The sequence below is a fragment of the Schistocerca gregaria genome, unplaced genomic scaffold, assembly GCF_023897955.1.
Source record: "Schistocerca gregaria isolate iqSchGreg1 unplaced genomic scaffold, iqSchGreg1.2 ptg000355l, whole genome shotgun sequence".
Taxonomy (NCBI): domain Eukaryota; kingdom Metazoa; phylum Arthropoda; class Insecta; order Orthoptera; family Acrididae; genus Schistocerca; species Schistocerca gregaria.
Genome location: NW_026061814.1, coordinates 1,052,350 through 1,075,856, shown reverse-complemented (window position 1 = coordinate 1,075,856; position 23,507 = coordinate 1,052,350). Strand labels below are relative to the sequence as shown.

The window sequence follows — 23,507 nt, the reverse complement described above, 5'->3', positions numbered from 1 at the left end:
GATGTTAAGGAACTCAATTTGAAAAGAGTGCGCCAAGGAAGACTTCCAAAGAGTCTCTGGAAATAACAAAACAGTGTGAAGTGACAGAAATGTTGTGAAATACGTCAGGGCATATTGTTTTGTAGCAGTGCACAACGGCAAATTTGTAAACAAAAATTTACCTTTCGTCGCTACAAGAGATGGATACTTTGTCGAACAAACGAATGACAGGCGGTACAACGAGCAGCTGTGTTGTGCGTCTGACCCACGTGGCGGCGCGCCGCACTGCGCGTCGCCTTCGAGGTGGAAGGACGTGCTTTGCGTCAAATGTGCCACCGAAGACGGCGATTGCGTGTGTTGGGAGGAGAGGCGAAGCCTTCTTCTGCCGTGCGGCTACTGTATAAGGACGCCAACGGCCATACCATGTTGAATACACCGGTTCTCGTCCGATCACCGAAGTTAAGCAACATCGGGCCCAGTTAGTACTTGGATGGGTGACCGCCTGGGAACACCGGGTGCTGTTGGCTCCCTCTCTTCTTCTAAATTTTATGTCACTACACCTGCCAGTCCTCTTTTCATACAAACTCTCAGGTGCGACAAAGATGCTTCCACAAGCATTTTAAACCACTGTATTAAATGTAAGATGCAAAATTACAGTAATGAACTCAGTTTGAACAAGAATGCGCGGAGGAAGAGTGCTAGGAACTCGTTGAAAATAACGAAACACTGCGAATCGACAGATGTGCTCTTAAAATGCGTCAGAGCCTACTGTTTTGTAGGAGCGCTAAATTCCAATTTTGTAGCAGTGCACAACGGCAAATTTGTAAACAAAAATTAACCTTTCGTCGCTACAAGAGATGGATACTTTGCCGAACAGCCTGTGTCTTGTGTGCATGTTTTCGCACCTTTCCACGGCACGGCGCAGCACAGAGCGGCTCTGGTAGCTCCGAACGGCCGCACACGGCGCCTCGGACACGCCGGTTCGGCCCGCGCCCATCTCGCAGATGCTTCTCGTACTTGTGCTGTCATATGGACCGCGACCCGAGCGGCAGCGAGCGGCAGTCGAGCAAAGTCGGGACAAGTCGGGACGGAAGGGGACAGCCGAGAATGCACCGTGCGAATTACGCAAATATCTGGAAGCGCGACGCGTGTCAGGCAGGTGAGACCGCTTCCCTCTGTCTTCATTTCTTGCTTTCTTGTCACTACCCCTGCCAGCCCTTTTTTCATGCTACCTTTCTCATGTGACAAAGATGCTTCCATACTGATTTTAAACTATCGTAAGATACGATGTTAAGGAACTCAATTTGAAAAGAGTGCGCCAAGGAAGACTTCCAAAGAGTCTCTGGAAATAACAAATAGTGTGAAGTGACAGAAATGTTGTGAAATACGTCAGGGCATATTGTTTTGTAGCAGTGCACAACGGCAAATTTGTAAACAAAAATTTACCTTTCGTCGCTACAAGAGATGGATACTTTGTCGAACAAACGAATGACAGGCGGTACAACGAGCAGCTGTGTTGTGCGTCTGACCCACGTGGCGGCGCGCCGCACTGCGCGTCGCCTTCGAGGTGGAAGGACGTGCTTTGCGTCAAATGTGCCACCGAAGACGGCGATTGCGTGTGTTGGGAGGAGAGGCGAAGCCTTCTTCTGCCGTGCGGCTACTGTATAAGGACGCCAACGGCCATACCATGTTGAATACACCGGTTCTCGTCCGATCACCGAAGTTAAGCAACATCGGGCCCGGTTAGTACTTGGATGGGTGACCGCTTGGGAACACCGGGTGCTGTTGGCTCCCTCTCTTCTTCTAAATTTTATGTCACTACACCTGCCAGTCCTCTTTTCATACAAACTCTCAGGTGCGACAAAGATGCTTCCACAAGCATTTTAAACCACTGTATTAAATGTAAGATGCAAAATTACAGTAATGAACTCAGTTTGAACAAGAATGCGCGGAGGAAGAGTGCTAGGAACTCGTTGAAAATAACGAAACACTGCGAATCGACAGATGTGCTCTTAAAATGCGTCAGAGCCTACTGTTTTGTAGGAGCGCTAAATTCCAATTTTGTAGCAGTGCACAACGGCAAATTTGTAAACAAAAATTAACCTTTCGTCGCTACAAGAGATGGATACTTTGCCGAACAGCCTGTGTCTTGTGTGCATGTTTTCGCACCTTTCCACGGCACGGCGCAGCACAGAGCGGCTCTGGTAGCTCCGAACGGCCGCACACGGCGCCTCGGACACGCCGGTTCGGCCCGCGCCCATCTCGCAGATGCTTCTCGTACTTGTGCTGTCATATGGACCGCGACCCGAGCGGCAGCGAGCGGCAGTCGAGCAAAGTCGGGACAAGTCGGGACGGAAGGGGACAGCCGAGAATGCACCGTGCGAATTACGCAAATATCTGGAAGCGCGACGCGTGTCAGGCAGGTGAGACCGCTTCCCTCTGTCTTCATTTCTTGCTTTCTTGTCACTACCCCTGCCAGCCCTTTTTTCATGCTACCTTTCTCATGTGACAAAGATGCTTCCATACTGATTTTAAACTATCGTAAGATACGATGTTAAGGAACTCAATTTGAAAAGAGTGCGCCAAGGAAGACTTCCAAAGAGTCTCTGGAAATAACAAAACAGTGTGAAGTGACAGAAATGTTGTGAAATACGTCAGGGCATATTGTTTTGTAGCAGTGCACAACGGCAAATTTGTAAACAAAAATTTACCTTTCGTCGCTACAAGAGATGGATACTTTGTCGAACAAACGAATGACAGGCGGTGCAACGAGCAGCTGTGTTGTGCGTCTGACCCACGTGGCGGCGCGCCGCACTGCGCGTCGCCTTCGAGGTGGAAGGACGTGCTTTGCGTCAAATGTGCCACCGAAGACGGCGATTGCGTGTGTTGGGAGGAGAGGCGAAGCCTTCTTCTGCCGTGCGGCTACTGTATAAGGACGCCAACGGCCATACCATGTTGAATACACCGGTTCTCGTCCGATCACCGAAGTTAAGCAACATCGGGCCCGGTTAGTACTTGGATGGGTGACCGCCTGGGAACACCGGGTGCTGTTGGCTCCCTCTCTTCTTCTAAATTTTATGTCACTACACCTGCCAGTCCTCTTTTCATACAAACTCTCAGGTGCGACAAAGATGCTTCCACAAGCATTTTAAACCACTGTATTAAATGTAAGATGCAAAATTACAGTAATGAACTCAGTTTGAACAAGAATGCGCGGAGGAAGAGTGCTAGGAACTCGTTGAAAATAACGAAACACTGCGAATCGACAGATGTGCTCTTAAAATGCGTCAGAGCCTACTGTTTTGTAGGAGCGCTAAATTCCAATTTTGTAGCAGTGCACAACGGCAAATTTGTAAACAAAAATTAACCTTTCGTCGCTACAAGAGATGGATACTTTGCCGAACAGCCTGTGTCTTGTGTGCATGTTTTCGCACCTTTCCACGGCACGGCGCAGCACAGAGCGGCTCTGGTAGCTCCGAACGGCCGCACACGGCGCCTCGGACACGCCGGTTCGGCCCGCGCCCATCTCGCAGATGCTTCTCGTACTTGTGCTGTCATATGGACCGCGACCCGAGCGGCAGCGAGCGGCAGTCGAGCAAAGTCGGGACAAGTCGGGACGGAAGGGGACAGCCGAGAATGCACCGTGCGAATTACGCAAATATCTGGAAGCGCGACGCGTGTCAGGCAGGTGAGACCGCTTCCCTCTGTCTTCATTTCTTGCTTTCTTGTCACTACCCCTGCCAGCCCTTTTTTCATGCTACCTTTCTCATGTGACAAAGATGCTTCCATACTGATTTTAAACTATCGTAAGATACGATGTTAAGGAACTCAATTTGAAAAGAGTGCGCCAAGGAAGACTTCCAAAGAGTCTCTGGAAATAACAAAACAGTGTGAAGTGACAGAAATGTTGTGAAATACGTCAGGGCATATTGTTTTGTAGCAGTGCACAACGGCAAATTTGTAAACAAAAATTTACCTTTCGTCGCTACAAGAGATGGATACTTTGTCGAACAAACGAATGACAGGCGGTGCAACGAGCAGCTGTGTTGTGCGTCTGACCCACGTGGCGGCGCGCCGCACTGCGCGTCGCCTTCGAGGTGGAAGGACGTGCTTTGCGTCAAATGTGCCACCGAAGACGGCGATTGCGTGTGTTGGGAGGAGAGGCGAAGCCTTCTTCTGCCGTGCGGCTACTGTATAAGGACGCCAACGGCCATACCATGTTGAATACACCGGTTCTCGTCCGATCACCGAAGTTAAGCAACATCGGGCCCGGTTAGTACTTGGATGGGTGACCGCCTGGGAACACCGGGTGCTGTTGGCTCCCTCTCTTCTTCTAAATTTTATGTCACTACACCTGCCAGTCCTCTTTTCATACAAACTCTCAGGTGCGACAAAGATGCTTCCACAAGCATTTTAAACCACTGTATTAAATGTAAGATGCAAAATTACAGTAATGAACTCAGTTTGAACAAGAATGCGCGGAGGAAGAGTGCTAGGAACTCGTTGAAAATAACGAAACACTGCGAATCGACAGATGTGCTCTTAAAATGCGTCAGAGCCTACTGTTTTGTAGGAGCGCTAAATTCCAATTTTGTAGCAGTGCACAACGGCAAATTTGTAAACAAAAATTAACCTTTCGTCGCTACAAGAGATGGATACTTTGCCGAACAGCCTGTGTCTTGTGTGCATGTTTTCGCACCTTTCCACGGCACGGCGCAGCACAGAGCGGCTCTGGTAGCTCCGAACGGCCGCACACGGCGCCTCGGACACGCCGGTTCGGCCCGCGCCCATCTCGCAGATGCTTCTCGTACTTGTGCTGTCATATGGACCGCGACCCGAGCGGCAGCGAGCGGCAGTCGAGCAAAGTCGGGACAAGTCGGGACGGAAGGGGACAGCCGAGAATGCACCGTGCGAATTACGCAAATATCTGGAAGCGCGACGCGTGTCAGGCAGGTGAGACCGCTTCCCTCTGTCTTCATTTCTTGCTTTCTTGTCACTACCCCTGCCAGCCCTTTTTTCATGCTACCTTTCTCATGTGACAAAGATGCTTCCATACTGATTTTAAACTATCGTAAGATACGATGTTAAGGAACTCAATTTGAAAAGAGTGCGCCAAGGAAGACTTCCAAAGAGTCTCTGGAAATAACAAAACAGTGTGAAGTGACAGAAATGTTGTGAAATACGTCAGGGCATATTGTTTTGTAGCAGTGCACAACGGCAAATTTGTAAACAAAAATTTACCTTTCGTCGCTACAAGAGATGGATACTTTGTCGAACAAACGAATGACAGGCGGTGCAACGAGCAGCTGTGTTGTGCGTCTGACCCACGTGGCAGCGCGCCGCACTGCGCGTCGCCTTCGAGGTGGAAGGACGTGCTTTGCGTCAAATGTGCCACCGAAGACGGCGATTGCGTGTGTTGGGAGGAGAGGCGAAGCCTTCTTCTGCCGTGCGGCTACTGTATAAGGACGCCAACGGCCATACCATGTTGAATACACCGGTTCTCGTCCGATCACCGAAGTTAAGCAACATCGGGCCCGGTTAGTACTTGGCTGTCTGCCCGCCTGGCAACACCTCGGTGCCGAGCGAGCAGTACTTCCTTGTGCGACTTGGCCGGCGGCGCCTCGCGTGTCGTCTGTCTCCTGCCTCGCGGCTACATTTCATCAAGTCCGTAAGTTATGGCTATGTTGTATGATAATAGTGAAGAACGACAAAATAATGTGCAATGCGAATTCGATAGTTCCGTCGGAAAACCGTCAGCTTTCGAAATTCACCGTTGGATACTTGAGGAATTGTGTTTGTCGACCGATGACGTTCTCGGAGTTCAATTTGATACTTTTATCAATTCCGTGTTTTTGAAGTTGAAAACTCCCGAATTGTGTGATACCGTGGTAAATGTTAATGATGGTATCCGTAAATTTCGACATCTAGACGGTCGCATTAGTAACGTGACTATTTCTCATGGTGGGTTTGGCCTTCGAAATGTTCGTGTGTTCAACTTGCCTTTTGAAATCCGGAATGACACAATATCTCGTCATTTGCGGCCGTACGGGACCGTGCTATCTGTTTTTAAAGAGAAGTGGTCTTCCGCCTATGTTTTTCAGGTCGAAAACGGCGTGAGGAGTGTAAAGATGATAGTACGACAACATATTCCGTCCTTCTTGTTAGTTAACGGTCATCGTGCTTTTATAACCTATAGTGGTCAACCTCAGACGTGTTCCTTTTGCGGTGCTGTTGGTCATTACCGACAAAACTGTCCTAAACGCAGGCAGCCTGTTCAGTTGCCACGTGAGGACGTTTTAAGTGGGCCTAGCTTTGCTTCTGTTGCTGCAACGAGTTTAGGTTCCGCCCCCCCCGCACGTGTGCAACTCGCGGCCGCCCCCCCTGTATCGGCCGCCGCTGACGTTATGGACACGTCTGTTCCTGATAGTGACTCTGTTTCTGTTTCTGAACCTCCTGTTGAGCCTTCTTTGCTCGCGGCTGCGACAACTGAATCTGTTTTTGAAAAACCGGTAGTGGACGAAGTCTCACCGCAATCCGTGCCGATGTCGGCAGAAATTGTTCCGCATACTGTCCCGGTTACGGAACCCGACATATCGGCGGTTGCTCCTACTACCGTCCCCGACAGTCTTTCTGCTGCCAGTGCTGTTGTAGAACGTGAAGCTTTTACTGCACCGAAACCGCGTAGGGACCGGAATGTCGCTCGAGCTTCTGGCACCCCACGTTTACGTAGTGCCAGTAGCTCTGCTTCGTTTAATACGCGTGGTTTTTCGGACAAAAATCGGAGTCCGTCTCCGGTGGCGCGTTCTCCTGCCCCCCCTCAGGTTCGGTCGGTCGGGCAACCGACCTCCCGACAACCGGCCACGCGCGACGGCGTAGACCTCGGCCACCGCCCGTCTCAGGGGGGAGGCAGCAGGCGCCACGCGAAAAAGCAGACCTCTTCCCGCACTCAGCCGGAGGGTGATGTTGTTGCTGCAACGCAGAAACGTGACATCGCGGTGCAACATTTGAAAACCTTCCTGAGCCAACCGACTTCTGATGCCGATTCCGGCATGGCGGTGGATCCGCCTTTGTCTGTGACACCTTCCCCCTTTCCAACCAAAAGAAAGGCCGAAGATTCGCACCTTCGTCGTGCCCCCCCTTCCACCCACGATTTGGTGCCGCCTTTATCTTCGGATGTCGAGATGCCCGCCGTGGAGCAATCCGTCACAGAAGGTGCCGTCACAGTTTCTGGGACTCCACCGCTCCCGCCCCCCCTTCCTAGTCAGTCACAGGATTGGTCGGCGGATGTGGAGGCCGGTGGTAACCATTAGTGTGACTCATTGTATGTCCTCCCCCTCCTAGCAAGTTTGTATGTTTTATCTTGTTTTAAGCAAATTTCATGTTTTTCTTTTATTTTCTTGTTTTTTAACTGTGTTATTACGTGTATATGGTTAACGACTGTAGCCAGTGGAACATCTTAACAGTTAATCTTAATAAGTTGCGAAATCCGCAGAAGGCTATGATTTTAAAAAATTTCTTGTATGATAATAACTGTCACGTCGCTTTTTTACAGGAGGTGACTTGTGAAGCGCTTTTGTTTTTGCATGATTTTACTGATTTTACTGTGATTGATAATATTGCCCCTGATAACGATACGGGCACTGCAATTTTAGTGCGTTCTGGCTTACCAATATCTAACGTTGACATTTTACCGAACGGTCGCGCTGTTGCTTGTACCATTTTTGGAATTGTGTTTGTAAATGTGTACGCTCCGTCAGGAAATGTTAAACCGGCCAGGGCTGAATTTTATGGTAGAGATTTGTGTCAGCTTCTATCCAAGAATGTCGATACTTTAATCGTTGGGGGTGATTTTAATTGTGTTTTAGACGACAGCGATCAAGAGCCGCGTCCAAACAAATGTCACGAGCTGGGTACTTTAGTCACTAGTTTTCAGCTGCTCGACACGTGGCGTGTTTTACACCCGGATTTCACCTACTTTACCTATTTTTACGGTACCGGGCGTAGCCGCCTCGATCGGATTTATGTGTCTAGGCAGCTGTCTGCCCGTATTTGTAGTGCTGACGTGACTCCTGTCGTATTTTCTGACCACTCCAGTTACTCCTGTCGTCTTTTATTGCCTCGTTTGTGTGTTCCTCGCCGTACCAATTTGTGGAAGTTCAATTGCAGTTTACTCAATGACGACCATTTTGTGACTTGTTTTAACCGTATATGGCAACGGTTGTTGCGGACTCGAGGCGGTCATAGTAGCACCATTGAGTGGTGGGTTGCGATAGTTAAACCGGCGATTAGGAAATTTTTAATTGATTACAGCCGTGAGGCGGCACGCTGGCGTCGGGCAACGGCTCGCTTCCGCCAGGCTTGTTTACGGGACTTAGCGTTGCGGGTGACGTCACAGCCCGAGTTGTTGCCTACTCTGAAGCAATTTCAAGCAAAGCTTTTACTTGACATGCGTGCCGTTAGTGATGGGGTGACCGTCCGAAGTCAGCCTGCGGGACTTGTTACTGGGGAACCTCTGTCCATTTACCATTTACACAGGGAACGCAAACGCCGTGAACGTTTGAAGATTAATGTTTGGCGGCTGCGAAACGGCGATCGCACTTCTGTACAGTCGGAAATTGAAACAGATATTTTTGAACATTTCGCTTCACTTTTCCGTGCTGTTGATGTGGATTCCGACGCGTTGCGAGATTTTTTGCAGACTGTACCCCATGTTTTAACTCGCCCGGACAGGAATCATTTAACTGACGCCTTTACGTCTGATGAAGTTCTCGATGCCGTTCGGCGGAGTCCCAACGGGAAGTCTCCAGGTCCAGATGGGATTCCTGCGGAATTTTATTTGAAATTTTTTCATCTTTTTAGTGAGATTTTAGTAGATTTGGTAAATGATATTCGAAATGGTGTGACTGTACCAGCTGCCTTTGTGGAGGGGGTTGTGACGCTCGTTCCCAAATCCAATGCTGTGCCAAATATCGACGCTGTCCGTCCGATTACTTTATTAAATGTTGACTACAAGATCGTCACGCGCTGCGTCGCTCAGCGACTTAAAAACATTTTGCCGGCGGTACTTAGTCATCAGCAAACGTGTGCGGTGCGCGATCGGAATATCTTTGACGCTATCCTTGCTTACAGGGACTGCATTGGTTATGTAAAAAGTGCTCGGCTTCGGACTGCGGCGATTTTATTAGTTGATTTTAAGAATGCCTTTGACCGTATTAGTCATTTTTATTTGCGTCAGGTATTGGTACGCATGGGGTTTGGTTATAAATTTACCAACTTAGTGACGCATCTGTTGCAAAATGCTACGTCACGCATCTGTGTTAATGGTCGTCTTACTCCTGCTTTTCGTGTAGGTCGCTCCGTGCGGCAAGGGTGTCCGCTTTCCATGGCGCTTTTTGCCATTGCGCTGGATCCCCTCCTCCGCTATATCGGTCAGGAATGTCGCGGCATTCAGATGGGGACTACCAGATTGGTTTGTAAAGCATACGCTGATGACCTTGGCGTATTTATTGAGCATTTAGACGATGTTGACAGGTTGCAAGTCGTTCTGCACAACTTTGAACAAGCTACGGGGGCGATTGTCAATACACAGAAAACTGTTCTTTTACCGCTCACCGCCCGCGCACGTACCCTTCGTAGGGACTGGTTCTGTGTACAGCAGCAGCATAAAGTTCTTGGAGTCCTTTTATCCTCGAATCCACAGCAGATGGAAGCTTTAAATTGGCGGCCTACGCTGCATCGGATTCGTGCTGTTGTCAAGATCCATGCGGTCCGAAATTTGGCCCTTCGGGAAAAGGTGCATTTAATAAATAATAACTTCTTGGCAAGGGCGTGGTACCTTGCGCAGGTTCTCCCGGTACCCAAGCAATTGGGGCGCGCCATCACACAGGCGATTTACTGGTTTTTATGGAGGGGGGAGATTTTTAAGGTGTCACATGCTGTCTGTACCTTGGGCCTGTCCGATGGCGGTTTGGGACTTGTCGATTTTTCAGCCAAATGTGCGGCTCTCCTTTGGAAGAGAATTACCGCTGTTATGCAGAGGGCACCTTGCAGTCCCACCGCGGTTGTTTTTAATCGTTATCGTCCTCATTCTGAAGTGGCACCTGTTTCTGTGTCGCACATCCCGTTTTATCTTTCTTATGTGCGCCGCTACTATTTCGATAATAGTTACCTGACACTTCGTGACATCTCCGCCCACACGGTTAGCGCTGTCTGCGATGCTATACGCGGACCTCCTATTCGTTGCAAGTGGGAGTATCGATTGCCACGCTGCAACTGGGTGGCAGTGTGGCAAAACCTCGCCAACAAAGTCCTCCCGGCTTCCGTACACGCTGCATGGTACAAGGTGGTGCATCGCACCATCCCCACCAACTCCAAACTTCATTCCATCAACCTTATCCCATCTGGAGTGTGTGACGTGTGTACTGTCGACGATACTCTTGAACACCGCTTTGCGTGTGACCGCTTCCGCCGTGTCTGGGACGTAGCCAGGGATATGATTCGTCTGATTCAGCGGGTGGACGCTCGAACCGTTACTGTGGATGATGTATTAATTCCGCAGTGTGTCGTCTACCCCACCACCAAGCGAAATGCCACGGTGTGGATCTTTGGCCATACAGTTTTTGCTATTTTCTCTTTAAAGTTGTGTACCGATTTGGACTTCCTTACCTTTTTATGGACCCAACATTCTCAGATTCAGACATCGCCACATTATCGGCAAAATTTTGCAAATTTTTTGCAGGTCGCACTGGCGCATGCTTTTGCGCGTATGTCGGTACCTGCGTAACATGGATGTTATTGTCTCGTATTTTCCAATTGCCCTTGAGCGACACAATATGAATAAATGCGACTTTCTCTATGTTTTCTGGAACGAAAATTGCCGAAACTTGACTATCGAACGACATCAGAAGTCTTTTCAGTTTTTTCCGAACGTTATTGCCAAACTTCTTGTTTGGCATGAGTGTCGGTATTATTAGTTTCTTTTTTCTTTTTTTTCCCCGTATGTGGCGTGACGAGATTCTTTACTGATGTTTCAGTTCTAGTTTCTAGTGGTGACTGTTTGCGTTATTTTTTCTTTTTTTCTTTTTTCATTTCTTTTACTGTCGAGCGCTCCCACTTCTCGTCACGTGTCTGCGCTCGGCACTTTTGGAACCTTTCGTCGGTGTGGGATTTCACACCGGGATTACCGGCGCTTTAAAATAGCGTTTTGTTTCATGTTGTTTTTACTATACCTAGGCTGTTGCGATTTCTCTTTTTTTCATACATGAAATATTGTTTTGTTTTACGGTCGATATGAGTGATGACGGGTGTGGGGGCGACACTGTGGCCAGGCCTCAGACTAATTGACCCCTGCCCTCATTGCCGCCGCCTGCCAGCCACGCTCGATGCCCGACCGACAATGACTTTCCTTTTCCGGTGGATGCGTCGTCCTGGTTGCGTACAAATGTTTTGTGTTCCCTTTGGACAGTCGTCATCATCGATTGTTACGGTGTGAATCCGCCTTATCTTTCCGTTTCCTCTTTCAGTTTTTGGCGTATAAATGGGAGGCATTTATCACATTTCGTTTTCACGTGTTGCAGGCCTATTTAATTTATGAAAAAAAAAGTGCTGTTGGCTCCCACTCTTCTTTAAAATTTGAATAAAAAAAAAAAAAAGGTGCTGTTGGCTCTCTCTCTTCTTTTAAATTTAAAAAAAAAAAAAAAAGGTGCTGTTGGCTCCCTCTCATTTTTTCCTTTTTACGTCGCTACACCGGTCAGCCCTCTTTAAAAAAAAAAAAAAAATAAAAAAAAAAAAAAAAAAAAAGTTGCTGTTGGCTCCCTCTCTTCTTTTAAATTTTATGTCACTACACCTGCCAGCCCTCTTTTCATACAAACTCTCAGGTGCGACGAAGATGCTTAGAAAAAAAAAAAAAAAAAAAAAAAAAAAAAAAAAAAAAGGTGCTGTTGGCTCCCTCTCTTCTTCTAAATTTTATGTCACTACACCTGCCAGTCCTCTTTTCATACAAACTCTCAGGTGCGACAAAGATGCTTCCACAAGCATTTTAAACCACTGTATTAAATGTAAGATGCAAAATTACAGTAATGAACTCAGTTTGAACAAGAATGCGCGGAGGAAGAGTGCTAGGAACTCGTTGAAAATAACGAAACACTGCGAATCGACAGATGTGCTCTTAAAATGCGTCAGAGCCTACTGTTTTGTAGGAGCGCTAAATTCCAATTTTGTAGCAGTGCACAACGGCAAATTTGTAAACAAAAATTAACCTTTCGTCGCTACAAGAGATGGATACTTTGCCGAACAGCCTGTGTCTTGTGTGCATGTTTTCGCACCTTTCCACGGCACGGCGCAGCACAGAGCGGCTCTGGTAGCTCCGAACGGCCGCACACGGCGCCACGGACACGCCGGTTCGGCCCGCGCCCATCTCGCAGATGCTTCTCGTACTTGTGCTGTCATATGGACCGCGACCCGAGCGGCAGCGAGCGGCAGTCGAGCAAAGTCGGGACAAGTCGGGACGGAAGGGGACAGCCGAGAATGCACCGTGCGAATTACGCAAATATCTGGAAGCGCGACGCGTGTCAGGCAGGTGAGACCGCTTCCCTCTGTCTTCATTTCTTGCTTTCTTGTCACTACCCCTGCCAGCCCTTTTTTCATGCTACCTTTCTCATGTGACAAAGATGCTTCCATACTGATTTTAAACTATCGTAAGATACGATGTTAAGGAACTCAATTTGAAAAGAGTGCGCCAAGGAAGACTTCCAAAGAGTCTCTGGAAATAACAAAACAGTGTGAAGTGACAGAAATGTTGTGAAATACGTCAGGGCATATTGTTTTGTAGCAGTGCACAACGGCAAATTTGTAAACAAAAATTTACCTTTCGTCGCTACAAGAGATGGATACTTTGTCGAACAAACGAATGACAGGCGGTGCAACGAGCAGCTGTGTTGTGCGTCTGACCCACGTGGCGGCGCGCCGCACTGCGCGTCGCCTTCGAGGTGGAAGGACGTGCTTTGCGTCAAATGTGCCACCGAAGACGGCGATTGCGTGTGTTGGGAGGAGAGGCGAAGCCTTCTTCTGCCGTGCGGCTACTGTATAAGGACGCCAACGGCCATACCATGTTGAATACACCGGTTCTCGTCCGATCACCGAAGTTAAGCAACATCGGGCCCGGTTAGTACTTGGATGGGTGACCGCCTGGGAACACCGGGTGCTGTTGGCTCCCTCTCTTCTTCTAAATTTTATGTCACTACACCTGCCAGTCCTCTTTTCATACAAACTCTCAGGTGCGACAAAGATGCTTCCACAAGCATTTTAAACCACTGTATTAAATGTAAGATGCAAAATTACAGTAATGAACTCAGTTTGAACAAGAATGCGCGGAGGAAGAGTGCTAGGAACTCGTTGAAAATAACGAAACACTGCGAATCGACAGATGTGCTCTTAAAATGCGTCAGAGCCTACTGTTTTGTAGGAGCGCTAAATTCCAATTTTGTAGCAGTGCACAACGGCAAATTTGTAAACAAAAATTAACCTTTCGTCGCTACAAGAGATGGATACTTTGCCGAACAGCCTGTGTCTTGTGTGCATGTTTTCGCACCTTTCCACGGCACGGCGCAGCACAGAGCGGCTCTGGTAGCTCCGAACGGCCGCACACGGCGCCTCGGACACGCCGGTTCGGCCCGCGCCCATCTCGCAGATGCTTCTCGTACTTGTGCTGTCATATGGACCGCGACCCGAGCGGCAGCGAGCGGCAGTCGAGCAAAGTCGGGACAAGTCGGGACGGAAGGGGACAGCCGAGAATGCACCGTGCGAATTACGCAAATATCTGGAAGCGCGACGCGTGTCAGGCAGGTGAGACCGCTTCCCTCTGTCTTCATTTCTTGCTTTCTTGTCACTACCCCTGCCAGCCCTTTTTTCATGCTACCTTTCTCATGTGACAAAGATGCTTCCATACTGATTTTAAACTATCGTAAGATACGATGTTAAGGAACTCAATTTGAAAAGAGTGCGCCAAGGAAGACTTCCAAAGAGTCTCTGGAAATAACAAAACAGTGTGAAGTGACAGAAATGTTGTGAAATACGTCAGGGCATATTGTTTTGTAGCAGTGCACAACGGCAAATTTGTAAACAAAAATTTACCTTTCGTCGCTACAAGAGATGGATACTTTGTCGAACAAACGAATGACAGGCGGTGCAACGAGCAGCTGTGTTGTGCGTCTGACCCACGTGGCGGCGCGCCGCACTGCGCGTCGCCTTCGAGGTGGAAGGACGTGCTTTGCGTCAAATGTGCCACCGAAGACGGCGATTGCGTGTGTTGGGAGGAGAGGCGAAGCCTTCTTCTGCCGTGCGGCTACTGTATAAGGACGCCAACGGCCATACCATGTTGAATACACCGGTTCTCGTCCGATCACCGAAGTTAAGCAACATCGGGCCCGGTTAGTACTTGGATGGGTGACCGCCTGGGAACACCGGGTGCTGTTGGCTCCCTCTCTTCTTCTAAATTTTATGTCACTACACCTGCCAGTCCTCTTTTCATACAAACTCTCAGGTGCGACAAAGATGCTTCCACAAGCATTTTAAACCACTGTATTAAATGTAAGATGCAAAATTACAGTAATGAACTCAGTTTGAACAAGAATGCGCGGAGGAAGAGTGCTAGGAACTCGTTGAAAATAACGAAACACTGCGAATCGACAGATGTGCTCTTAAAATGCGTCAGAGCCTACTGTTTTGTAGGAGCGCTAAATTCCAATTTTGTAGCAGTGCACAACGGCAAATTTGTAAACAAAAATTAACCTTTCGTCGCTACAAGAGATGGATACTTTGCCGAACAGCCTGTGTCTTGTGTGCATGTTTTCGCACCTTTCCACGGCACGGCGCAGCACAGAGCGGCTCTGGTAGCTCCGAACGGCCGCACACGGCGCCTCGGACACGCCGGTTCGGCCCGCGCCCATCTCGCAGATGCTTCTCGTACTTGTGCTGTCATATGGACCGCGACCCGAGCGGCAGCGAGCGGCAGTCGAGCAAAGTCGGGACAAGTCGGGACGGAAGGGGACAGCCGAGAATGCACCGTGCGAATTACGCAAATATCTGGAAGCGCGACGCGTGTCAGGCAGGTGAGACCGCTTCCCTCTGTCTTCATTTCTTGCTTTCTTGTCACTACCCCTGCCAGCCCTTTTTTCATGCTACCTTTCTCATGTGACAAAGATGCTTCCATACTGATTTTAAACTATCGTAAGATACGATGTTAAGGAACTCAATTTGAAAAGAGTGCGCCAAGGAAGACTTCCAAAGAGTCTCTGGAAATAACAAAACAGTGTGAAGTGACAGAAATGTTGTGAAATACGTCAGGGCATATTGTTTTGTAGCAGTGCACAACGGCAAATTTGTAAACAAAAATTTACCTTTCGTCGCTACAAGAGATGGATACTTTGTCGAACAAACGAATGACAGGCGGTGCAACGAGCAGCTGTGTTGTGCGTCTGACCCACGTGGCGGCGCGCCGCACTGCGCGTCGCCTTCGAGGTGGAAGGACGTGCTTTGCGTCAAATGTGCCACCGAAGACGGCGATTGCGTGTGTTGGGAGGAGAGGCGAAGCCTTCTTCTGCCGTGCGGCTACTGTATAAGGACGCCAACGGCCATACCATGTTGAATACACCGGTTCTCGTCCGATCACCGAAGTTAAGCAACATCGGGCCCGGTTAGTACTTGGATGGGTGACCGCCTGGGAACACCGGGTGCTGTTGGCTCCCTCTCTTCTTCTAAATTTTATGTCACTACACCTGCCAGTCCTCTTTTCATACAAACTCTCAGGTGCGACAAAGATGCTTCCACAAGCATTTTAAACCACTGTATTAAATGTAAGATGCAAAATTACAGTAATGAACTCAGTTTGAACAAGAATGCGCGGAGGAAGAGTGCTAGGAACTCGTTGAAAATAACGAAACACTGCGAATCGACAGATGTGCTCTTAAAATGCGTCAGAGCCTACTGTTTTGTAGGAGCGCTAAATTCCAATTTTGTAGCAGTGCACAACGGCAAATTTGTAAACAAAAATTAACCTTTCGTCGCTACAAGAGATGGATACTTTGCCGAACAGCCTGTGTCTTGTGTGCATGTTTTCGCACCTTTCCACGGCACGGCGCAGCACAGAGCGGCTCTGGTAGCTCCGAACGGCCGCACACGGCGCCTCGGACACGCCGGTTCGGCCCGCGCCCATCTCGCAGATGCTTCTCGTACTTGTGCTGTCATATGGACCGCGACCCGAGCGGCAGCGAGCGGCAGTCGAGCAAAGTCGGGACAAGTCGGGACGGAAGGGGACAGCCGAGAATGCACCGTGCGAATTACGCAAATATCTGGAAGCGCGACGCGTGTCAGGCAGGTGAGACCGCTTCCCTCTGTCTTCATTTCTTGCTTTCTTGTCACTACCCCTGCCAGCCCTTTTTTCATGCTACCTTTCTCATGTGACAAAGATGCTTCCATACTGATTTTAAACTATCGTAAGATACGATGTTAAGGAACTCAATTTGAAAAGAGTGCGCCAAGGAAGACTTCCAAAGAGTCTCTGGAAATAACAAAACAGTGTGAAGTGACAGAAATGTTGTGAAATACGTCAGGGCATATTGTTTTGTAGCAGTGCACAACGGCAAATTTGTAAACAAAAATTTACCTTTCGTCGCTACAAGAGATGGATACTTTGTCGAACAAACGAATGACAGGCGGTGCAACGAGCAGCTGTGTTGTGCGTCTGACCCACGTGGCAGCGCGCCGCACTGCGCGTCGCCTTCGAGGTGGAAGGACGTGCTTTGCGTCAAATGTGCCACCGAAGACGGCGATTGCGTGTGTTGGGAGGAGAGGCGAAGCCTTCTTCTGCCGTGCGGCTACTGTATAAGGACGCCAACGGCCATACCATGTTGAATACACCGGTTCTCGTCCGATCACCGAAGTTAAGCAACATCGGGCCCGGTTAGTACTTGGATGGGTGACCGCCTGGGAACACCGGGTGCTGTTGGCTCCCTCTCTTCTTCTAAATTTTATGTCACTACACCTGCCAGTCCTCTTTTCATACAAACTCTCAGGTGCGACAAAGATGCTTCCACAAGCATTTTAAACCACTGTATTAAATGTAAGATGCAAAATTACAGTAATGAACTCAGTTTGAACAAGAATGCGCGGAGGAAGAGTGCTAGGAACTCGTTGAAAATAACGAAACACTGCGAATCGACAGATGTGCTCTTAAAATGCGTCAGAGCCTACTGTTTTGTAGGAGCGCTAAATTCCAATTTTGTAGCAGTGCACAACGGCAAATTTGTAAACAAAAATTAACCTTTCGTCGCTACAAGAGATGGATACTTTGCCGAACAGCCTGTGTCTTGTGTGCATGTTTTCGCACCTTTCCACGGCACGGCGCAGCACAGAGCGGCTCTGGTAGCTCCGAACGGCCGCACACGGCGCCTCGGACACGCCGGTTCGGCCCGCGCCCATCTCGCAGATGCTTCTCGTACTTGTGCTGTCATATGGACCGCGACCCGAGCGGCAGCGAGCGGCAGTCGAGCAAAGTCGGGACAAGTCGGGACGGAAGGGGACAGCCGAGAATGCACCGTGCGAATTACGCAAATATCTGGAAGCGCGACGCGTGTCAGGCAGGTGAGACCGCTTCCCTCTGTCTTCATTTCTTGCTTTCTTGTCACTACCCCTGCCAGCCCTTTTTTCATGCTACCTTTCTCATGTGACAAAGATGCTTCCATACTGATTTTAAACTATCGTAAGATACGATGTTAAGGAACTCAATTTGAAAAGAGTGCGCCAAGGAAGACTTCCAAAGAGTCTCTGGAAATAACAAAACAGTGTGAAGTGACAGAAATGTTGTGAAATACGTCAGGGCATATTGTTTTGTAGCAGTGCACAACGGCAAATTTGTAAACAAAAATTTACCTTTCGTCGCTACAAGAGATGGATACTTTGTCGAACAAACGAATGACAGGCGGTGCAACGAGCAGCTGTGTTGTGCGTCTGACCCACGTGGCGGCGCGCCGCACTGCGCGTCGCCTTCGAGGTGGAAGGACGTGCTTTGCGTCAAATGTGCCACCGAAGACGGCGATTGCGTGTGTTGGGAGGAGAGGCGAAGCCTTCTTCTGCCGTGCGGCTACTGTATAAGGACGCCAACGGCCATACCATGTTGAATACACCGGTTCTCGTCCGATCACCGAAGTTAAGCAACATCGGGCCCGGTTAGTACTTGGATGGGTGACCGCCTGGGAACACCGGGTGCTGTTGGCTCCCTCTCTTCTTCTAAATTTTATGTCACTACACCTGCCAGTCCTCTTTTCATACAAACTCTCAGGTGCGACAAAGATGCTTCCACAAGCATTTTAAACCACTGTATTAAATGTAAGATGCAAAATTACAGTAATGAACTCAGTTTGAACAAGAATGCGCGGAGGAAGAGTGCTAGGAACTCGTTGAAAATAACGAAACACTGCGAATCGACAGATGTGCTCTTAAAATGCGTCAGAGCCTACTGTTTTGTAGGAGCGCTAAATTCCAATTTTGTAGCAGTGCACAACGGCAAATTTGTAAACAAAAATTAACCTTTCGTCGCTACAAGAGATGGATACTTTGCCGAACAGCCTGTGTCTTGTGTGCATGTTTTCGCACCTTTCCACGGCACGGCGCAGCACAGAGCGGCTCTGGTAGCTCCGAACGGCCGCACACGGCGCCTCGGACACGCCGGTTCGGCCCGCGCCCATCTCGCAGATGCTTCTCGTACTTGTGCTGTCATATGGACCGCGACCCGAGCGGCAGCGAGCGGCAGTCGAGCAAAGTCGGGACAAGTCGGGACGGAAGGGGACAGCCGAGAATGCACCGTGCGAATTACGCAAATATCTGGAAGCGCGACGCGTGTCAGGCAGGTGAGACCGCTTCCCTCTGTCTTCATTTCTTGCTTTCTTGTCACTACCCCTGCCAGCCCTTTTTTCATGCTACCTTTCTCATGTGACAAAGATGCTTCCATACTGATTTTAAACTATCGTAAGATACGATGTTAAGGAACTCAATTTGAAAAGAGTGCGCCAAGGAAGACTTCCAAAGAGTCTCTGGAAATAACAAAACAGTGTGAAGTGACAGAAATGTTGTGAAATACGTCAGGGCATATTGTTTTGTAGCAGTGCACAACGGCAAATTTGTAAACAAAAATTTACCTTTCGTCGCTACAAGAGATGGATACTTTGTCGAACAAACGAATGACAGGCGGTGCAACGAGCAGCTGTGTTGTGCGTCTGACCCACGTGGCGGCGCGCCGCACTGCGCGTCGCCTTCGAGGTGGAAGGACGTGCTTTGCGTCAAATGTGCCACCGAAGACGGCGATTGCGTGTGTTGGGAGGAGAGGCGAAGCCTTCTTCTGCCGTGCGGCTACTGTATAAGGACGCCAACGGCCATACCATGTTGAATACACCGGTTCTCGTCCGATCACCGAAGTTAAGCAACATCGGGCCCGGTTAGTACTTGGATGGGTGACCGCCTGGGAACACCGGGTGCTGTTGGCTCCCTCTCTTCTTCTAAATTTTATGTCACTACACCTGCCAGTCCTCTTTTCATACAAACTCTCAGGTGCGACAAAGATGCTTCCACAAGCATTTTAAACCACTGTATTAAATGTAAGATGCAAAATTACAGTAATGAACTCAGTTTGAACAAGAATGCGCGGAGGAAGAGTGCTAGGAACTCGTTGAAAATAACGAAACACTGCGAATCGACAGATGTGCTCTTAAAATGCGTCAGAGCCTACTGTTTTGTAGGAGCGCTAAATTCCAATTTTGTAGCAGTGCACAACGGCAAATTTGTAAACAAAAATTAACCTTTCGTCGCTACAAGAGATGGATACTTTGCCGAACAGCCTGTGTCTTGTGTGCATGTTTTCGCACCTTTCCACGGCACGGCGCAGCACAGAGCGGCTCTGGTAGCTCCGAACGGCCGCACACGGCGCCTCGGACACGCCGGTTCGGCCCGCGCCCATCTCGCAGATGCTTCTCGTACTTGTGCTGTCATATGGACCGCGACCCGAGCGGCAGCGAGCGGCAGTCGAGCAAAGTCGGGACAAGTCGGGACGGAAGGGGACAGCCGAGAATGCACCGTGCGAATTACGCAAATATCTGGAAGCGCGACGCGTGTCAGGCAGGTGAGACCGCTTCCCTCTGTCTTCATTTCTTGCTTTCTTGTCACTACCCCTGCCAGCCCTTTTTTCATGCTACCTTTCTCATGTGACAAAGATGCTTCCATACTGATTTTAAACTATCGTAAGATACGATGTTAAGGAACTCAATTTGAAAAGAGTGCGCCAAGGAAGACTTCCAAAGAGTCTCTGGAAATAACAAAACAGTGTGAAGTGACAGAAATGTTGTGAAATACGTCAGGGCATATTGTTTTGTAGCAGTGCACAACGGCAAATTTGTAAACAAAAATTTACCTTTCGTCGCTACAAGAGATGGATACTTTGTCGAACAAACGAATGACAGGCGGTGCAACGAGCAGCTGTGTTGTGCGTCTGACCCACGTGGCAGCGCGCCGCACTGCGCGTCGCCTTCGAGGTGGAAGGACGTGCTTTGCGTCAAATGTGCCACCGAAGACGGCGATTGCGTGTGTTGGGAGGAGAGGCGAAGCCTTCTTCTGCCGTGCGGCTACTGTATAAGGACGCCAACGGCCATACCATGTTGAATACACCGGTTCTCGTCCGATCACCGAAGTTAAGCAACATCGGGCCCGGTTAGTACTTGGATGGGTGACCGCCTGGGAACACCGGGTGCTGTTGGCTCCCTCTCTTCTTCTAAATTTTATGTCACTACACCTGCCAGTCCTCTTTTCATACAAACTCTCAGGTGCGACAAAGATGCTTCCACAAGCATTTTAAACCACTGTATTAAATGTAAGATGCAAAATTACAGTAATGAACTCAGTTTGAACAAGAATGCGCGGAGGAAGAGTGCTAGGAACTCGTTGAAAATAACGAAACACTGCGAATCGACAGATGTGCTCTTAAAATGCGTCAGAGCCTACTGTTTTGTAGGAGCGCTAAATTCCAATTTTGTAGCAGTGCACAACGGCAAATTTGTAAACAAAAATTAACCTTTCGTCGCTACAAGAGATGGATACTTTGCCGAACAGCCTGTGTCTTGTGTGCATGTTTTCGCACCTTTCCACGGCACGGCGCAGCACAGAGCGGCTCTGGTAGCTCCGAACGGCCGCACACGGCGCCACGGACACGCCGGTTCGGCCCGCGCCCATCTCGCAGATGCTTCTCGTACTTGTGCTGTCATATGGACCGCGACCCGAGCGGCAGCGAGCGGCAGTCGAGCAAAGTCGGGACAAGTCGGGACGGAAGGGGACAGCCGAGAATGCACCGTGCGAATTACGCAAATATCTGGAAGCGCGACGCGTGTCAGGCAGGTGAGACCGCTTCCCTCTGTCTTCATTTCTTGCTTTCTTGTCACTACCCCTGCCAGCCCTTTTTTCATGCTACCTTTCTCATGTGACAAAGATGCTTCCATACTGATTTTAAACTATCGTAAGATACGATGTTAAGGAACTCAATTTGAAAAGAGTGCGCCAAGGAAGACTTCCAAAGAGTCTCTGGAAATAACAAAACAGTGTGAAGTGACAGAAATGTTGTGAAATACGTCAGGGCATATTGTTTTGTAGCAGTGCACAACGGCAAATTTGTAAACAAAAATTTACCTTTCGTCGCTACAAGAGATGGATACTTTGTCGAACAAACGAATGACAGGCGGTGCAACGAGCAGCTGTGTTGTGCGTCTGACCCACGTGGCGGCGCGCCGCACTGCGCGTCGCCTTCGAGGTGGAAGGACGTGCTTTGCGTCAAATGTGCCACCGAAGACGGCGATTGCGTGTGTTGGGAGGAGAGGCGAAGCCTTCTTCTGCCGTGCGGCTACTGTATAAGGACGCCAACGGCCATACCATGTTGAATACACCGGTTCTCGTCCGATCACCGAAGTTAAGCAACATCGGGCCCGGTTAGTACTTGGATGGGTGACCGCCTGGGAACACCGGGTGCTGTTGGCTCCCTCTCTTCTTCTAAATTTTATGTCACTACACCTGCCAGTCCTCTTTTCATACAAACTCTCAGGTGCGACAAAGATGCTTCCACAAGCATTTTAAACCACTGTATTAAATGTAAGATGCAAAATTACAGTAATGAACTCAGTTTGAACAAGAATGCGCGGAGGAAGAGTGCTAGGAACTCGTTGAAAATAACGAAACACTGCGAATCGACAGATGTGCTCTTAAAATGCGTCAGAGCCTACTGTTTTGTAGGAGCGCTAAATTCCAATTTTGTAGCAGTGCACAACGGCAAATTTGTAAACAAAAATTAACCTTTCGTCGCTACAAGAGATGGATACTTTGCCGAACAGCCTGTGTCTTGTGTGCATGTTTTCGCACCTTTCCACGGCACGGCGCAGCACAGAGCGGCTCTGGTAGCTCCGAACGGCCGCACACGGCGCCTCGGACACGCCGGTTCGGCCCGCGCCCATCTCGCAGATGCTTCTCGTACTTGTGCTGTCATATGGACCGCGACCCGAGCGGCAGCGAGCGGCAGTCGAGCAAAGTCGGGACAAGTCGGGACGGAAGGGGACAGCCGAGAATGCACCGTGCGAATTACGCAAATATCTGGAAGCGCGACGCGTGTCAGGCAGGTGAGACCGCTTCCCTCTGTCTTCATTTCTTGCTTTCTTGTCACTACCCCTGCCAGCCCTTTTTTCATGCTACCTTTCTCATGTGACAAAGATGCTTCCATACTGATTTTAAACTATCGTAAGATACGATGTTAAGGAACTCAATTTGAAAAGAGTGCGCCAAGGAAGACTTCCAAAGAGTCTCTGGAAATAACAAAACAGTGTGAAGTGACAGAAATGTTGTGAAATACGTCAGGGCATATTGTTTTGTAGCAGTGCACAACGGCAAATTTGTAAACAAAAATTTACCTTTCGTCGCTACAAGAGATGGATACTTTGTCGAACAAACGAATGACAGGCGGTGCAACGAGCAGCTGTGTTGTGCGTCTGACCCACGTGGCAGCGCGCCGCACTGCGCGTCGCCTTCGAGGTGGAAGGACGTGCTTTGCGTCAAATGTGCCACCGAAGACGGCGATTGCGTGTGTTGGGAGGAGAGGCGAAGCCTTCTTCTGCCGTGCGGCTACTGTATAAGGACGCCAACGGCCATACCATGTTGAATACACCGGTTCTCGTCCGATCACCGAAGTTAAGCAACATCGGGCCCGGTTAGTACTTGGATGGGTGACCGCCTGGGAACACCGGGTGCTGTTGGCTCCCTCTCTTCTTCTAAATTTTATGTCACTACACCTGCCAGTCCTCTTTTCATACAAACTCTCAGGTGCGACAAAGATGCTTCCACAAGCATTTTAAACCACTGTATTAAATGTAAGATGCAAAATTACAGTAATGAACTCAGTTTGAACAAGAATGCGCGGAGGAAGAGTGCTAGGAACTCGTTGAAAATAACGAAAC

The 23,507-nt window shown here is 49.2% G+C and overlaps 13 non-coding genes and 1 pseudogene across 13 annotated transcripts; all 14 read left to right on the top strand.

Annotated features, from left to right (window-relative positions):
* The first annotated feature begins 387 nt into the window (after window positions 1-387).
* On the top strand, window positions 388-506 carry LOC126307801 (5S ribosomal RNA). Its single transcript, XR_007553777.1, has one exon. It is a non-coding gene; the product is annotated as a 5S ribosomal RNA (ribosomal RNA).
* A 1,145-nt stretch (window positions 507-1,651) lies between these two features.
* LOC126307679 (5S ribosomal RNA) lies at window positions 1,652-1,770 on the top strand. The gene has a single exon (XR_007553667.1). It is a non-coding gene; the product is annotated as a 5S ribosomal RNA (ribosomal RNA).
* Window positions 1,771-2,916: 1,146 nt separating this feature from the next.
* LOC126308274 (5S ribosomal RNA) lies at window positions 2,917-3,035 on the top strand. The gene has a single exon (XR_007554183.1). It is a non-coding gene; the product is annotated as a 5S ribosomal RNA (ribosomal RNA).
* A 1,146-nt stretch (window positions 3,036-4,181) lies between these two features.
* On the top strand, window positions 4,182-4,300 carry LOC126308273 (5S ribosomal RNA). The gene has a single exon (XR_007554182.1). It is a non-coding gene; the product is annotated as a 5S ribosomal RNA (ribosomal RNA).
* Window positions 4,301-5,446: 1,146 nt separating this feature from the next.
* On the top strand, window positions 5,447-5,564 carry LOC126307916 (5S ribosomal RNA; annotated as a pseudogene).
* Window positions 5,565-13,070: 7,506 nt separating this feature from the next.
* Window positions 13,071-13,189, top strand: LOC126308272 (5S ribosomal RNA). The gene has a single exon (XR_007554181.1). It is a non-coding gene; the product is annotated as a 5S ribosomal RNA (ribosomal RNA).
* A 1,146-nt stretch (window positions 13,190-14,335) lies between these two features.
* Window positions 14,336-14,454, top strand: LOC126308271 (5S ribosomal RNA). Its single transcript, XR_007554180.1, has one exon. It is a non-coding gene; the product is annotated as a 5S ribosomal RNA (ribosomal RNA).
* A 1,146-nt stretch (window positions 14,455-15,600) lies between these two features.
* Window positions 15,601-15,719, top strand: LOC126308269 (5S ribosomal RNA). The gene has a single exon (XR_007554179.1). It is a non-coding gene; the product is annotated as a 5S ribosomal RNA (ribosomal RNA).
* A 1,146-nt stretch (window positions 15,720-16,865) lies between these two features.
* LOC126308267 (5S ribosomal RNA) lies at window positions 16,866-16,984 on the top strand. The gene has a single exon (XR_007554177.1). It is a non-coding gene; the product is annotated as a 5S ribosomal RNA (ribosomal RNA).
* Window positions 16,985-18,130: 1,146 nt separating this feature from the next.
* LOC126308266 (5S ribosomal RNA) lies at window positions 18,131-18,249 on the top strand. Its single transcript, XR_007554176.1, has one exon. It is a non-coding gene; the product is annotated as a 5S ribosomal RNA (ribosomal RNA).
* Window positions 18,250-19,395: 1,146 nt separating this feature from the next.
* Window positions 19,396-19,514, top strand: LOC126308265 (5S ribosomal RNA). Its single transcript, XR_007554175.1, has one exon. It is a non-coding gene; the product is annotated as a 5S ribosomal RNA (ribosomal RNA).
* A 1,146-nt stretch (window positions 19,515-20,660) lies between these two features.
* LOC126308264 (5S ribosomal RNA) lies at window positions 20,661-20,779 on the top strand. The gene has a single exon (XR_007554174.1). It is a non-coding gene; the product is annotated as a 5S ribosomal RNA (ribosomal RNA).
* Window positions 20,780-21,925: 1,146 nt separating this feature from the next.
* Window positions 21,926-22,044, top strand: LOC126308263 (5S ribosomal RNA). Its single transcript, XR_007554173.1, has one exon. It is a non-coding gene; the product is annotated as a 5S ribosomal RNA (ribosomal RNA).
* A 1,146-nt stretch (window positions 22,045-23,190) lies between these two features.
* Window positions 23,191-23,309, top strand: LOC126308261 (5S ribosomal RNA). Its single transcript, XR_007554171.1, has one exon. It is a non-coding gene; the product is annotated as a 5S ribosomal RNA (ribosomal RNA).
* Window positions 23,310-23,507: the final 198 nt, after the last annotated feature.